The 17142-nt window shown below is 44.7% G+C and overlaps 1 long non-coding RNA gene across 1 annotated transcript in view; it reads left to right on the top strand.

The window, feature by feature from the left end:
* LOC147584651 (uncharacterized) overlaps window positions 1-13554 on the top strand; it is a 30215-nt gene extending 16661 nt beyond the window's left edge. The window contains exons 2-4 of the long non-coding RNA XR_015252141.1: window positions 2619-2761; window positions 10545-10820; window positions 13445-13554. This is a non-coding gene — a long non-coding RNA (uncharacterized LOC147584651). The remainder of the gene's footprint in view (window positions 1-2618; window positions 2762-10544; window positions 10821-13444) is intronic.
* The last annotated feature ends 3588 nt before the right edge of the window (window positions 13555-17142 follow it).

Raw genomic sequence — 17142 nt, 5'->3', positions numbered from 1 at the left:
GAGCAGAGAGAGAGGGAGACAGAATCCTAAGCAGGCTCTGTGCTATCAGCACAGAACCCCATGTGGGGCTCGAGCTCATGAACTGCGAGATCGTGACCTGAGCCAAAGTCAAGAGTTAGATACTTCACCAACTGAGCCACCCAGGAGCCCCTAAACTTAAATTTAAGTAACCACACGTGGGGAGTGGCTACTATTTGGATCGTACAGTCATAGAGTCTACTGGGAGTCATATTTTCTCATTTCCTTACTTCACAGATGAAGAAACTCAGACTTAAAAGAAGCAACATTGTTTGCCCAACTTCCTAATTCCTTGTACTGAAACATGTTTCTGATTTTGTCACTACTCATTCCTAATGTGACCTTTATGTTGAAATCTATTTCTTCCGTAGAAACTTTTAATTTCCAGATCACAGACCAAATGCAATCCTTATAGACTAGTAAGAGTAATAAACCACTTTCGGGGGGGGGGGGGGGGAACTTATGTGCCACTATATTTAGAAAAATGTGATTTTCTCAATAAAAAATGATGATGATGATGATAAATTACATACTGTGGCTCATCCGATGATTACTTTCCTTAAGTACTATCATTTGTTGAAACTCAGAACTAGCTACACAGAACATTATTCCAGCGGTAAACTGAACAACTGAACAAAGAACCTGATTTCTGAGACTGCATTCTCATTTAGATAATGATGAAGTGGGGACACATAAAATGACTGAAAAATAAATGATTATATAAAATAAGTATCACAGCTACTTCCAAAAGTACCTTCATATTCAGTACAGATATCATGGGGGTGGGGAATGTAGGTGAGGGTGGTCTTGGAGGAGGGGTGGAGGGCTGGGGGGAGGCTGAGGAGAGGCTGGGAATTGTCTCTCTTCTCCTGTGATAATGAGTACAATTCTTGTAAACCTACCGGGTGCCAGGCCCTATAGCCTATAGAACATTCTTTTCGCTAGCTTAAACCAAACTCTGTTTCCCTTTGGACTTTCCTTACACATTCACTCAGCAAATGACCGACCCCAGATGGACCAAAGGTTCACCTTCACTCTCCTGTACCTTGGAGGCTGAGCACCTGCAGCAAATCGCAGACTGGGTGTGAAATTGCCCGCTGCATACAGACCCCCAGCCCTCCCTGGGAACCACCTGTTCTACTCTGGATGGTCATCCTTCCTGGTCTCCTCACAGCCCAGCACACTACTTCTGCCTTATTGCTCTTAGTAGACAACATTCCCTCCTGCATCACCAAGAACAGAAGCCATCAGATGACAGATGTCTCATCTCTCACCTCCATGTCTACAAACCTACTGACATTGGTCTTGACCCTCTCTTCTTGCCACAATATGGCACAAGCCCTTTCCTTTCATCTAAGTCCATTCCTTGCAACCCTCTTCTGTTTTCAGGGACCTCATGATACCTCTCAGTTTCTGTCACTTCTGGATCTCTGGTCTCTTTTTCACCCAGTCTTTCCTGTCAGCATTTAAACACACTGATGTCTTTTCTATTTTGAAAGATAAAAGACAACCTTCCCCCTATACCACATGCTCTCCAGCTACCATCCCAACCATCTCCTTACCTCCACCCCCTTCTTCAAAGTGTGTTCTAGTTCCTTGTCTCAGTCTTCCCTCTCAGATCCCTCCATCGAGGGTACCACCACCACTCTGCCGGAACCGTGCTAAATTCACCAGTGACTTAGGTGGGCACTTGTGTCTCATGGGCCATTTGCGGTCTTTTGTTTTTTCATCTGAGCATCTGACATGGTTGCCTATGGTGCCTTCTTGCAGCATTTTTTTTGTGTTGGCATCTGCATCACACATTCCTGGGCCCCTCTTTTAGGTTTCTCCTTCTCCTGATTAATCAGCTAGTCTTAGAAACCTATTGTCTAAATTCCTTGGGTATCCACCCATTTCCTCCATCACTACTGTTACTGCCTACTCTGAACCTCACTACTTAAAGTGCGGCCCATGACCAGGAGTATCACATGCATCTAGAAGTTTGCTAAGACACACCCCCCTCACCCCGTGATTTGCATGTACATGGAAGCTCAAGAAGCGTCTCTCCAACCAAAGTAATTTTTCCACCTGGGCTCCCTGCTTCTACTCTGGCTCCTTCCAATGGATTCTCCACGCAGCAAATCAAATCACGTCACTCACGTACTAAAAGCCTTTCAATAGCCTCCGATTTTCCTTAGAATAAAGTGTATTCTGTACAGTGTTCCTTTTGTTTGCTGTGACTCAAGATACTGTGGTCCTTTGTCTGCTTTACATCTTTATTGCACCTCTTTTAACATAAGAAGTATTTGACAGCTTTGTTTTTTTAAGTACCTTAAATCAAGAAATGTTTTATTTAATTTTGTGCTTTTGCGGGGGGATTTCAAATGTTATATTTGCATTGTAAATGGGACTATTTCTCAGTTCTCGTAGTTAGCTAATTCACATAATAAATGCATAGAAAAAGCCCGCAAGGATTGAAGAAGTGTTTTTCTTTGCAAAATGCTATAAATTATGCTCTGAAAGCTTGAGAGAAACCCCTTTGGATGAACAGGATTAAAATCTGAATGTAGTAAGCATGGAAAACAAAACTCTTTCTAATTTTTTTTTTTTTTATGAGGAAGACAGTATTCTGGACATGATGGCCACTTCTTGAACCAATCCAGAGAACATCCTCTGATATACCTACATGTGTTGAAAACAGGTTCAGCACTCCGCTTCAATTCCCCAGCAAATGCCAGTGTGGAAAAAGATTTTGTTGTCACAGGTAACCCATGGAGCTTTAAAAGCAAAAGCGCTATTGTTGAGTCTGTAAAACTCAATGTAAAAAATACCCCTTTCCCTTGTTTAAGTATAAAAGAAGAATGTGGGATAGAAATGTTTCACAAGGCTGTGGAATCCAATCCAAAATATAAACTGCAATGTAGTTTCCCCTCAAAAACTTTCTATGCCTTATAATTTGCAGTAGGGTAAACGGTGCTGCTGATAAACTCTGATTAGGCTGCCTAGAATGTTGCCTGAAATCATCAGGCAGCCCTGCTCTCAGGCAACACAGTCCAAGATACTCTGGAATGTTTCTGATTCATTCACAGCACTGAATGACAGTCATTGGTAGGGCTGTAGGGAGGTATGCATGTTCTTGTCATGGAGGGCCATGGCAAAGGCAGGATTTTCTAAGAACAGCTGAATTCAGGAGTGATGACAGGGGCTTCTGCAAAGTAGGGAACAAAGAACCCAAAGCTTGGCTGTGGGGGTGCAGGCGGTTTGAAAAGACAGAACTTAGGAGAGAGGAAGAGGAGAATCGAAAAACCCAAACCAGCAAAGTGAACCACATATCATGTGATTCCGTTTATATGAAACATGGAGAATAGGCCAGTCCATAGAGACATAAAGTAGAATATTGGTTGCCTAGGCTGGGGGAGAGGGGTAGGGGATTGAGGGTTGATGGCTAAGGGGCACAGGGTTTCTTTTTGGCATAATAAAAAAATTCTAAAATTAATTGTAGCGATGGTTGCACAATTCTATGAATATACTAAAACATACCACGCTGTACATTTTAAATGGATGAATTGTATAGTTTGTGACTCGTGTCTTGATAAAGCTGTTAAAAAGGAGATTAAAAAAAAGGGTGCCTGGCTAGCTCAGTCAGATGAGTATCTGACTGATCTCGGGGTCGTGAACTGGAGCCCCGCTTTGGGTGTGGAGATTACTTAAAAAAATCACATGGCTGTTGAATGCCTCCATGTGGTAGACAACAAATAATTAAAAAAAGAAAGAAAGAAAGAAAAATAAACTCTTAAAAACACCCATCCTAAAAAAGATGAGGAAGGAAATTTTAAGGATATGGAGCAGACGTGATACGGATAATAGCTTCTCGTGATGCTTATACAGCTATTTCTTGATTTCCCCCCCATTAGCTACTTACCACTGAGTTCCTTCTGTGCAAGATGAAGACTTACCTTCTGATATAGCCCTCCCCCATGCACGCATAAACTTTTTCCTCCCACCTTCCTCCCAGTACAGCTGTATTGTAATTTTTGGTAAGATCAATATTCAGCATTGATGACTCTCAAATTTATTATCTCCAACAGAGTTCTTTCTGGAGTCTGGACCACATCCAAATGCTTACTAAACATCTATAATATCTAATAGGCCTCTCGAACTTCATTTGTCTAAAACAGCTCTTACTTCCCCCCTCCAAAACCTGCTTCTCTCTGCCTTTCCCATCTCAGTAAATGGCAGTGCCATTCGCCGAGGTCCAGCGTGCTGGTCAACCCCCGAACAAAAAACCCCAGGGCCATCTTTGACTTCACTTTTACTCTCCCATCCCGTATCTGATTATCAACAAATCCATCTGGCTCTCCTGTCAAAATAGATCCAGGATCTGACACCTCCTCACCATCTCCATGATACCCACCCTGGTCTAAGACACCATCACTTCTCTCTTGAATGACTGCAATGGCCTCTCTGTTGGTTTTCTCACTTCTACCCTTAGTCCCTTGATCGATTTTCAACAGAAGGGTCCAGTTAAAATAAAGGTTGGATCACATCACTCTTCTGCTTCAAAGCCTCCAGTGGCTCCCCATTGCACTGCAGAGACATCTGTCATGGTGAGATTCCTGAACCAGTAAATCCAGTTTGTCCCCAACTAGTCTGTGACCTAAGCACACAAGCCTAATGCCTATTATCTGTAGTTTTCTGGAAGGGCTAGGAAGATTAAACCTACACTTAAAACAGCAATCATGGAAACAACTCAGCGTTTACCTGCTAAATGTGTAACACTCTCCAATGCAGATTTCTTTCACCCTGATAAACAGAAGTCCCCACCATTGCCTTGTGCATGGGATGAGGACTCTAGAATATTTTTCTACCCATTCTAAAGTCCCCTAGAACAAATCCAGCTCTGCTTTCCTTAATGAGGAGAGGAGGGAAACACCTGCTCTTTTTCCTAAAGTAGTCCCTACAGCTATAACCCTTCTCTGGTTTCTTACCCAAGCATTTGCAGCCTTCTTGGGGGCCTAACTTGGGGAACAAACAACTCTCCAAAGAGACACTGAGGCACACGTGTTGGGGCCACCCTTTGGATGTCTTAATATCTGTTTCTTTAGGTTTGCAAATGGCTCTGCTCCTAATTAGCATGACATTCTTGATCTGGCCATTATTCTCTTAATCCACAGTAATCGTCTTAATCTATAAATCCAAGTATGTTCTCTAGGAAGTAGTGTCACCAGGAATTGAGATACAGAATTTGTTTCATGGATTACAGAAGCAGCACTGGAAGGAATTCTAGGAAAGTTGCTATAAGCTAATTTAGGAAGCATGCTTATTCAAATAATCTTTTGAGCCTATTTTCCTCTGAAATTCTAAGAAGGAGATAGTGGCAACAGCATTTGTTTCTGCTGAGGCTATGAGACTCTTGACCATCACCTTCCAATGAAGGAGCAAGTTCAGGAGAAGCCCTCTGCCTTAGGTCTCTCACTGGTGAGGCTACTTCTTGGTACTGGCCTTGCTCCTTACATGTCTTCTCCCTTTATTCATGCAGGCCCCTGGGGTTCAAGCTGATTGCCTTTCCTCTTCCAGTCTTTTACTAAGTATCTGCTTCCCAGAGTTCTACTTCCAAAACTGACTTCAATTTCCTCTGTTTCCCTTTTCCTTGCTGTCCACCATTCTCTGATTCATAAATGTTTGCAGAACACCTGCTATGTTTTTATGTGTTTACATAAGACTCCGTCTCTGCCCCGGAGAGTCACAAGTGTGAGTGAGGCAGATAGTAAATGACCTGACAACCGTATATCTTTGTGCAAAAGATGCATATCTCTTACCTCTCGGCTCCTATAGGTAAGAAGAAATCCCTCCAGCTGCCTTCGTTTGTCTCCACGGTGCTCCTCTCCCCATTGGTGTCCTCAAAGAATGAGAACATTGGTTCTCCAATGAACTCTGGTTTTAGGAAAATAAAGCCAGGAAGAAACACATCTTTTGTGTAGTTTCATTTTTGGTGCAGAGTCCTGTGAGCACAACTTCCCCTGAGCACAAGGTTAGTGGGAAAGGTGGGGGAAGCACAAAGAGCCGGTTCACTTTGGTGCAATGGTGGGTGGGGGGGAGACTGTCAGAAGAAACACCCCAATAAATTACCCTGACACATAGATTATGTGTAAGTGACCCTGGGTTGTTTGTAAAATGAGAACCTGTGACCTTTGCGACAATTACTCATAAGAGCCAAGAGAGGACTTGCCTTTTTAGATCAGCTTTAGTTATTGGGGGCGGGGGGTTACTTTGTAGTCCACTGAGGGGCCACCCAGCTTTCCTCAGGAACTGTGACCTGGCCCAGCCTTCCGTCCGTGGAGGACACAGTGATACCATCATCATGGGGCATCACCCAACAGCTGCCCAAAGATGGTGGGCACAGGAAACAGCTGTGCCCCAAGGTCAAACGATGCCTTCCCGGAACAACTCTCATCTAAGGCAACTCTGCTTCTTCACCTTTTCGGTGATGCTGCTTTCACATTTTGTAGCTGCCTTGAATTTGTCTGGTTTGCTAGCAGTGGTTCCAGGCACATCATTGTAACGTTTCTGCAAGGCTCTGGGGAATAATCTGCCTGGACCTGGGCTCTTAAACTCATTTAAAGCATCTAGATTGTCCCTTAACTCCCCTTCCATCCAGACCTTGGTACCCTCTTCAGGATGTGTGCTTTCCCTGTTCCATTAGAAAATTTTCTTGTTAGAAAAAAAAGGAAAAGAAACTAAATTGAAATAGTTCTACTCTTTCCTCTCATTGACTTAATTTTATTCTCATGATATAAACAATGGCAGTGGCAGTTCATAGTCTACAAAACAGGGGGGAAAAAGAAGAAAAATTTACCCATAAACTCAACATTCAGCTTGCTCTTGTTTTCTTCCAATGCATGAAGATAAACATAATTCTATATTTACCACTTATCTCGCTGGCTCTGCTGTTTTAAACTTGCTTTCTCCACTTAAAGGTCTTGAAAAGGCCTGTGTTCTCACGCTAGTCATTTATCATTACACCCCGGTCTCAAGCAGTGAGTTACCTCTTTGTTATTATTTCAATTATATCTATTTTTAAAGGCTCCTGAATATTTTGTTCTCTGAATTCCTTCTACTGGTTATTTTCGTTCTATAACTGTCATTGACATGACTCTGTAAACACCCTGCCGTGTTGTGCACAATCGTTTATAGTCTGTGTGTGTTGATGTCTCCACCCAGGCACCACCTGACTTTCTTAAGATCTTCCCATTTCTTCCTCAAAAAATGAGAATCCTTTGTAATTGTCCAGAACTTTGCTCTTGTTAAGCCCCCCATCCCTCTTGAACCAACTAAGCTTTTAGAGCCTCTGGCCTTGAAGTCAGACATATTTTTTTCTCTCTGGACATTTGTGACATCTGTTTTCCTAAAATCCAAGGTATGTAGTTGAATGAGCCCAGACCAGGAGATCCAAGGTGAAGTTGGCCAGGTCCATCCTGAGCTTTTCTGAGAACCTGTTGGTCTGTCCACCCCAATATTTCTCTCTGTCTCTCTCTCTCTGTCTCTCTCTCTCTGTCTCTGTCTCTCTCTCTCTGTCACACAGACACACACACACATACACACACACGTTAAGATCCTGCACTCCTAGGCTCCATGACCACAGTCAGTTGGACTGAGGTGGAGACACCTGGTTCAAATTAAGTCAAGAGATTCTCTCTCCTGGGAGGATGGAACAGGGATGCAGACTATCAGTCTCTTCCAGGCACTCTCATGGGAAGTGATAGGACACAGAGCCTGGAGCAGCCGTACCTGACCCAAACGCAAGAGATAGCAGAGAAGGTTGGGCAGTGAGTGAGTAAGAGAGAGAGAGAGAGAGGGTGGGGGTGGGGGGGGGGAGGAAGCAGGCAAAGGGAAGGAAGCAGAAAGACTACAGCAGACACAGCTGTGGCCCTGCCCAGACCCCCGTGGGTTCCTTTCACCGGTTCTGAGCATGCCCATTGCCAGCCTCTGTGAGTGACTCTCTGAGGAGTGCCCTTGGGCGCTGGGGCCACCCATCCATTTAGAGAGCCTGAAGCCCCTGGGAGTTTCTATTCTTCCCCCATGCTCATGCCCAGCCCCACAGACTATAATCATCAACTGAGTGGCGCAAGCACAAAAGTCCAGTGCCTTTGCTTGAGGCAGAACAAGGTCTGAGGTCTAATTTGCACTCTTGACCTCACCATTCCCCTCGGAGCACCTCACTTACACCCTAATCCTTGGTGTTTGGAAGAACCTGACAGAATAGATGGGAAGCCATGCAGCCCAGGGAAACAGAAACCAAAAAAGCCTTGAGCCTGAGAGGTTAGGTCCTGGTCTGGGTCCCTCGGGACGCCCAGGCTTTCTCCTCTGTGGGTGCTTTGGCCTACTCCTGAACTTCACCCACTTCTCCCTTGGGGTTAAGCCTGAACCAGCCAGTGTCTCTGATGTATTACCCAAAACACCTTACTTGGGCATCTAGCGTTTCTTGGCTACTGACAGAGTCACTGTCCTCCAAATCTCTCAGACTTCCACTGGGATCGATGTTTTTTTCCAGTTGGTCAGCATCTGGGAGAGGAATTTATCAGCAAGACAAGTTTGTAATTTATCAGAGGCTCCGCTTTTACTGGAAAGGGGCTTCTGGCAGAATTTCTAGACCTTTAAGTCTAGAAAATCACTGCCGTGTTTGGCCGTGCTGATGCTTTTATATTTATTTCTAGACCTTTAAACACTAAATAAAAACATATTTATTTATTACAAAATACATATTTAATATACGTAAATATGATGTATATACATATACATACACACATATGTGTATATTTGTGTCACTCTGATCTGAGAACACATTTTTTACTGTAATTAACAGCCTTAAAAGTATTATTTTAGTGGAAAATTCATGTCTTTGCCCTTTTATCCAAAGTCTATTTATAGGAAAAAAAAAAACACAAGCTCAGGTCCCTTATTTGGTGTTTTTGTCTTCCTTTTACTATAGCCTGACCAACAAAGACATTTTTGTTGTTGCTACGGAATTTCTTAATTTTTTTCTTTACGTTTCTTTCCTAAAGGCCAGGCACTTCTTTGTATATTAGTTATCAAGTTCCTCCCCGGCCGTGATGGGAGGAGTGCTGTTTAACAGACGTCTCTGTCAATGAATTAGGTATTTCCACCAATCTGAGAATACATTTTACGACAATTGGTAAGTGTAGGAAACGAATAAAGGAGGAGGGGAGGGCAGTCTCCACGGACCTACCAGAACCCAAGTCCCTCAGGTCACCTCCCCTCCCAGGCTTCCATTTGCTCCTTGATGAAATTGTGAAGTGGATGTGAAGGACCTTGGTTCTCATAGTGCTTAAAAGGGAAACATAGAAAGGAAATGTCAGCCCAATAGACTCGGAGAAGCAAGGATCAGAAATTAGTTCTCATTCCTCATTCACCAATTTTCTTTTTAAAGGTTTTTGAAAACTATTTATTTATTTTGAGAGAGAGAGAACATACAAGAGTTGGGGAGGGGCAGCGAGAGAGGGAGAGAGAGAGAATCCCAAGCAGGCTCCACACTGACACCGATGCTGGGCTCGAACTCACAAACAATGAGATCACGACCTGAGCCGAAATCAAGAGTCAGACGTTTAACAGACTGAGACACCCAGGTACCCCTTTTTTTAAAAAAAATGATTTTATTTATTTTATTTTATTTAAAAAAAAATTTTTTTTTTCAACGTTTATTTTTATTTTCGGGACAGAGAGAGACATAGCATGAACGGGGGAGGGGCAGAGAGAGAGGGAGACACAGAATCGGAAACAGGCTCCAGGCTCTGAGTCATCAGCCCAGAGCCCGACGCGGGGCTCGAACTCCCGGACCGCGAGATCGTGACCTGGCTGAAGTCGGCCGCTTAACCGATTGCGCCACCCAGGCGCCCCAAAAAATGATTTTATTTTTAAGTGATCTCTGCAGCCAACGTGGGGCTTGAACCCACAACCCTGAGGTCAAGAGCGGCGTGCTCACTGACCGAGCCAGCCTGGTGCCCCCGATTTTCGTTTTTCCATCTTTAAGGCCTTGTGCTTTTCCGCTTTCTCCCCAGACTGCTTTGTTTTCAGCTGCTCTTTCGACGCCCTGATCACTGTCCACCTTTAAACACATGAGCAATGCTTAGGAGCTCCAAATATTTTCATCCCACGGGTCACTGGACTTGCTTTTGTTGAATGCCGACCGCGAATCTGGAGAGCCCTTTACATAGCACCGATTGTACAATGTCGGTCCATGCTTGCTAAGTGGCTGGATCCAAGAAGCAGAGAGAGGATATAGAAATCCCCTGGGAAAGAAAGCGAGGGCCCCAGGGTTCTACTTACTTAACGATCACAGAGCATTCGTTCTTTTGGAGCCCAGTTTAGATCTAAACCTCAGGACCTACACCCTTCAGGATAGCTGGGATTGTGTTATAACCACATAAGCAACCATCACAAAACTCCAAGAGGGAAGTATCGGTATCGCTGATTTAAGTAATTCTAATATATATTTAAAAGAATTTTTTTTTCTTTCACTAACATCTCAGCATCCTGATGCACCGTACAATTGATGGCCTTCTGCAATCAGTATGGGCCAGAAGCAGCCCACACATAGTTGTCTTTGCCTCCGCATACCCAGCCTTGGTCGTTGCTGGTGAAGTTTGCATTTCGCCTAAGCTATGTGCATTGTTGGGACTATGTGTGAGCCCAGAAAATCACGAAAATAGAGCTGGAAATTTGCTCTTAGAGAAATGATCACACTGCTTCTTGCAAAGCAACCCCCAAGGGCTTCATGGACCTAAGGAAAGAAAACTCCCCTCCAGGTAGGTGAAGCTGTGTTATCTTCAGTTACTGAGATGTGCACAAAGGGACTGCCCGTTGCCTGCCAAACAATGCAATAGGAGGCGGGAGAAATTGCCAGATTTCTGGCCTAGATGAAAGAAATTTCAGCGCCACGAGAGGCCGGTGTAACCAGTCCATGCGCTGTACAGGGATATTGTTCAAAGCAACATGTCAAAGTTTAATGGGTAATATTTGTCTTTCTTAGAAGTAAATAATGTCTGCTTCTAATCAAAAGCACCTTAGGTTTGATTAAGTATATTATCTCCATTTTGCAGATTGAAGAAGAAATTAAATAATTTGCCCATTTCACTGTGTGAGGAAATTAGAGAGCCAGGATTCAAATTCCAGCCAGTTGGATTCTAGATCTCATGATTCTGATCACAAAACTACACCGCCCGCCCCCCCCAACTCTCCACAACATTTAACATGGTGCCTGGTAAAATAAATATTTGTCAATATAAACTAAACTGTTTAAATAATGAGACTGTTATTCTCAGCAAGAAAAATAATCAAATATGTAGAGAATGTCTCTAAACATGGAAACATCATCATTCTTGTGGGAGAATAATTCAGTTGCTTCCAAAGCTCTGAGCCCAGGGGTCACTGGGAAACCTCAAAGGACTGCATTCTCCACGTAACCTCAGATCTCCACGTAACTCAGATGACTGAGGGGGGAACACCAGGGGTGTGAACCAGATGTCAAGGGCTTGGGTCCATGGACAGTAGCATGCTCTTGGACCCCTGGCTCAGAGTTTGTAAGAGCTACCCCCAACCCCCCAGCCAAAGGCTAACTTCAACCCATCAACTCAACTATTTGACATTGACTTGTTATTTTGTAATAACATTAATTTCTTTTTCTGATTACTAAAGTAACTCATTCAAAAACATTTTGAAAAATTCCTGAGGAAACAGTATCCACTGTTAACTCCCTGGCATACATACATCTTCACGTTTTGAATCAAGTTGCTTTTGTAACCTTTTCTTTGGCTTAGTATATTTTGTAAATACCTTTCCGTATATTAAACATCTAAAACATAGTATTCCATCAAGCAAATATTGTCATTTTTAACTCTTAAACATCTACAAAGTAGAAATATCATTTAGATAAGGTTTACCGTGTGTGTAGTAAGCCGTAAATAGACAATGGGATTTCATCCGGCAAGAGTTAAATGTAGCTGGTTTTTGAAAAGGAATGGATGGAAAACTGTCTCTCTTGTTTTTTTAATGTTTATTTATTTATTTTGAGAGAGAGAAAGAGAGCACCCACATCTGTGAGCAGGTGAGGGGCAGAGAGAAGAAGAGAGTGAATCCCAAGGAGGCTCCTCACTGTCTGCGCAGAGCCCAACAAGGGACTCCATCTCACAAACTGAGCTCATGACCTGTGCCGAGATCAACAGTCAGCCACTTAACCGACTGAGCCACCCAGGTGCCCCAGGAAACGGTGTTCTGCGTGTCCCCTTGAGATCCTCCCTTCCTGCCCCTTCCCCAACCTCCCAAAGCAAAGGCTTCTTTTTTATGTTTATGTGAAATAGGACACATCAGTTCCCCAGGGGTGAGGTAACAAAGCACCACAAACTGGGTGGCCTACAACAACAAAAATTGATTCTCTCACAGTTGGAGCTACAAGTCCAAATTCAAGGTGTCGACAGGGCCGTGTCCACCCTGAAGACTCTGGGGTAGGATCCTTCCTCACTTCTGGCCGCCATTAATCCTTGGCTTCCTTTGGCTTCTAGAAACGTCACGGCAATGCCTGCCTCCACCTTCGTGAGGTCTTCCCAGTATATCTCATCTCGTCACATGGCCTCCTCCCCTGTAGTCTCTTCTCTTCTTTAGGACCCCAGTCACCCTGGATTAAGGGCCTCCTCTCCATCTTTTTTTCTCTTATTATCATTATTTTCGTATTGTGCTTAAGATACACATAACATAAAACTTACCATTTTAACGAGCTTCTAGTATACAATTCTGTAGCAGTAAGTACATTCCCATTGTCATTCGATCATCTCCACTATCCATTTCCAGAACGTTTTTAATGTCCCAAACTGAATCTGTGTACTCCCATTAAAGAATAGCTCCCATGTGCCCTCCTTTCATCTCCTGGTGGCCTCTGTTCTACTTTGTGTCTCTATCCATTTGTCTGTTCCTAGGAACGTCTTATAAGTGGAGTCTTACAAATATTTAACCTTTTGTGTCTGGCTTATTTCATCACAGTATGTTTTTAAGGTTCCCCCATGTGGTAGCATGGGACACACTTTCAATCTTTTTCAAGGCTGAATAATATCTCATTGGATGTATATTGTGCAATTGTCAATTCATTCATCTGACGATGGGCATTTGGGCTGTTTCCATCCTTTGGCGATTGTGAGTGATGCTGCTGTGCGTACCATTGCATAAGAATCTGTCTGAGTGCCCGCTTTCAAGTCTTCTGAATATGTGGCTAGAATCAGAATTGCCGAATCACGCGGTAATTCTATGTTTGATTTTTGAGGAACCGCCAACCTGTTTGCCACAGTGGTTGCGCCATTTTATGTTCCCATCAGCAATGCACAAGGGTTCCAGTTTTTCCACATCCTCACCAACTTGCTGTTTTCTCTTTTCTCCATAATAGCCATCCTAACAGGTACGAGCATGACCTCATCCTAACTAATTGCATTTGCGAAGATCCTATTTGCAAGCAAGGTCACGTTCTGAGGTTCCAGGAAGGACAAGAATTTGAAGGTAGGAAGGACCCTATGAAACCCTGTCCTGTGGTAAAGAGGCTTTCCCTTAGGCAGAGTGCGATTAAAGAGCACAGTTCCCAGAAACAACATTTACCAAAGATAGACTCTTATGTATAACTTTGAATCTGAGTAATGATGGAGGTTAAAGGACAGAAATCAATAATGTTTTCCTCATGTTCATGGCTGAATTGTTGTCTGTTATGGAAGAAAACAGTGTTGAACTAACCAACCTGACTGAAAAATGGATATCTATTTATCATGGGTTTAAAATAGTACCTGGGTGGCTCAGTCAGTTAAGCACTGGACTTTGGCTCAGGTCACGATCTCATGGTTCGTGAGTTCGAGACCCACATCAGGTTCACTGCTGTCAGCTCTGAACCTGCTTAGGATCCTATGTCCCTCTCTCACTCTGCTCCTCCCCTGCTCACATGCTCTCTCTTCTCAAAATTAAATAAGCATTTTTAAAAAATAAAAAAACAAGGGAAGCCTGTGTGGCTCAGTCGGTTAAGTGTCCTGATCTCATGGTCCGTGAGTTTGAGCCCCACATCAGGCTCTCTGCTTTCAGTGCAGGGCCCGCTTTGGATCCTCTGTCTCCCTCTCCCTCTGCCCCTCCCCAACTCACGCTCTCTCTCCCTCTCTCTCAAGAACAAACATTTAATAAAACAACAAAAATAAAGTAAAAAATAATAAATTGCAGGGTGCCTGGGTAGCTCAGTCAGTTAGGCGTGTGAATATTGATTTCTGCTCCGGTCATGATCTGATGGTTCATGAGACTGAGCCCCAAGCTGGGCTCTGTGCTGACAGCATGCGGCTGGCTTGGGATTATTCTCTCTCTCTCTCTCTCTCCCTTGTTCTCTGCTCCTCCCCCGCTCACGCTCATGCATGCCTGTGCTCTCTCTCTCTCAAAATAAATAAACATGAAAAATAAATAAATAAAACAGTAAATGGCAAAACCATTCTGAAAAAGGAACTTAGCAAGTGACAGCCAAGAGAAAGGCAACAGCGGGCTAATTATCTCTCTTGATATACAGTGTGTTTGAGGGTTGTATGGAGCTTGGGTGCTGACTTCAGTGGCCGTTGAGAAGTTTCAGATCTTTCCTCCCTTGGGTGTGTGCTCTGAGAGCTTGCCCTGCAGAGATTACGGATGGCCTTGGTTGGGTCAATGTCTCTGAAAGAGAGAGAGCATGTGTGTTTGAGGTGTGGCACATGACAAGGGGATGTACTTATTAGTTCTGGGTGAACACATGAATATGTGGCTAGAATCAGCCACATGTAGGAGCACATGACTGCTCCTACATCATTTCCTATTCCTTGCTCCTTGCGGGTAAATTTGTAAAAAAAGAATTTTTTTTAATGTTTATTTATTTATTTATTTTTGAGAGAGAGAGAGAGAGAGACAGACAGAGCATGAGCAGGGGAGGGGCAGAGAGAGAGGGAGACACAGAATCCAAAGCAGGCTCCAGGCTCTGAGCTGTCAGCACAGAGCCCGACGTGGGGCTCGAACCCATGAACTGTGAGATCATGACCTGAACCCAAGTCGGACACTTGACTGACTGAGACACCCAGGCACCCCGGCAATTTTTTTTTTTAAATAAGCTTTATGCCCAGCGTGGGCCTCGAACCCATGACCCTGAGATCAAGAGTCACATGCTCTACTGACTGAGCCAGCCAGGCACCCCTCCTAGTCAGTAAATTTTTTTTAATATTAAAATAATCAAAATCCATAAAAAGAAAATACACAATTGTCTGGTCATTTTATTTATTTATTTGAGAGGAGAAATGTATTCTGATGGGATTAATTATTAATTAATTATTGGATCAATAATTAATTAAGAGCTGTGATTCTAGAGTGCCTGGATGACTTTTGTCACAACCTCAGTCTCCAATCCAGTGTTGTTCTTTGACAAATGGGGATATCGTGCCTACTTTCCTAACCCCACTGGCATTTGGGGGATTAGTGATATATTTTTTTAATGTTTATTTACTTATTTTGAGGGGGTGGGGAGAGAGTGGGGAGAGGGACAGAGGGAGAGGGAAAGAGAATCCCAAGCAGGATCCACGCTGTCAGCGCAGAGGCTGACTTGGGGCTCAGTCTCACGAACCGCGAGATCATGACCTGAGCGGAAATCAAGAGTCGGACTGAGCCAACCAGGCGCCCCAAGGGGATTAAGTAATATTCTTGAGGGTTGTGTCTCAGGGCCTTCTCTTTCCTTCTGCATTCATTGTCCAGCCCCAGCTCACATACCCTCGGTTGGTACTTGGAGATAGAGGTCTCCAGCCCGGGCACCTTTGCTGAGACCGGACCCTAACACCCAGCTGCCCACTAATCACCTTCACTGGGCGCCCAAACATAGGCGTTCAGACTCACCACGGTCAGGATTGACGACCATCTTTCCTTATGAATCTTTTCTCCTTTCCGGTTTCTCTGTCTCTGAACACCAACAACATCCTACCCTGCGGGCTCCACAGGCAAAGCGGGGGGTCACCCTTGCTGCTTCTCCCTCCCTTGCCCACAGTATACAACCAGACACTCACCAAAGCCTTGGTAAAGATTCTCTCCTTGACCAAACCACAGCCAGGCTCCTTTGAGCCCTTCCTTGACTAGGCCTCAACCTCGGCCTATGCAGACTTGAACAGATGCTAACACAGTTGTTAACAGTTTGCAGCCGCATCCTCTAGATGACCCTAGGGCCCCCCACCTCCCACTGGAAGTGCCTCTCTGAGAAAACTCAAGGCTGCCCGGATAACTGATGGTCCCGGCCAAACCTGCCGGCAGGGCCCCTGACTCCCGGCCTCTGGGGGAGTGTGGGAGCCTAACTTCCACAAAGGTCAGTTAGCAAACCCAGGCGGTTTCACGGGGACCAGCACTGCCTTCCTGCTCTTCCTGCTTTTTGTAACTTTTCACTTCCCTGACCCTTCTCAACCCCCTGTGCCCCTACCCCCTCCTCCTTCTCCCTTTTAAACGCCCAGTCACCTCTGCTCAGATGGGAAAGAAACTCAGAAGCTCAGTGGTGGCCTCTGTTGTCAGCAGTTACTGAGTGAGGTCTGTTCTCACTGCTTTAATGTCCAGCCATGTGTATCTTTGACACCCTCTCGGTTCCATCCACGTCTCTCCGCTCCTTCAGTCCTGGCCACCATCATCTCTCCCCTGGACTGCTGCCTTCCAAAGAGGTCCCGGCCCCCAGACTTGCCTTCCCGCAACCCACCTTCCCACTCTCTGCACGGAACAAATTTGGCCGGTGCGCCCTCCACACCCTACGCAAAGCCCTCAGAAATGGCTTGCCCTTGCTCTCAGGACGCCAGAAGTTCTCCAGAATGGTCTGCAGTAGGCAGCCTGTTGACCAAATTAGCAAACTCAGGAGGAGTTGGTTGGGAAGCAGAATCCTTTGGGGCCGGCTGACCTCTCCTCTTCCTCCCTGCCTCCAGGGGGATTGTGACTCTGCCCCTGCACCCCTGCCGTCTCCCGGTCCTCCCAGGCCCGCTCCTCCCCGGCTTCCTTGGTGCAAGACTCCAGGTCTCTAGAGGAAAGGGGCATCAGGAAGGTGTAGGGCCGCTTTTCTGTTTTCCTTTTATTTCTTAACGCAAC

The sequence above is a fragment of the Puma concolor genome, chromosome A1 (assembly GCF_028749965.1).
Source record: "Puma concolor isolate L17-30 chromosome A1, mPumCon1.1.hap2, whole genome shotgun sequence".
Lineage (NCBI taxonomy): Eukaryota > Metazoa > Chordata > Mammalia > Carnivora > Felidae > Puma > Puma concolor.
Note: the sequence above shows the minus strand (reverse complement) of the source record. Positions and strands in the feature narration are given on the sequence as shown.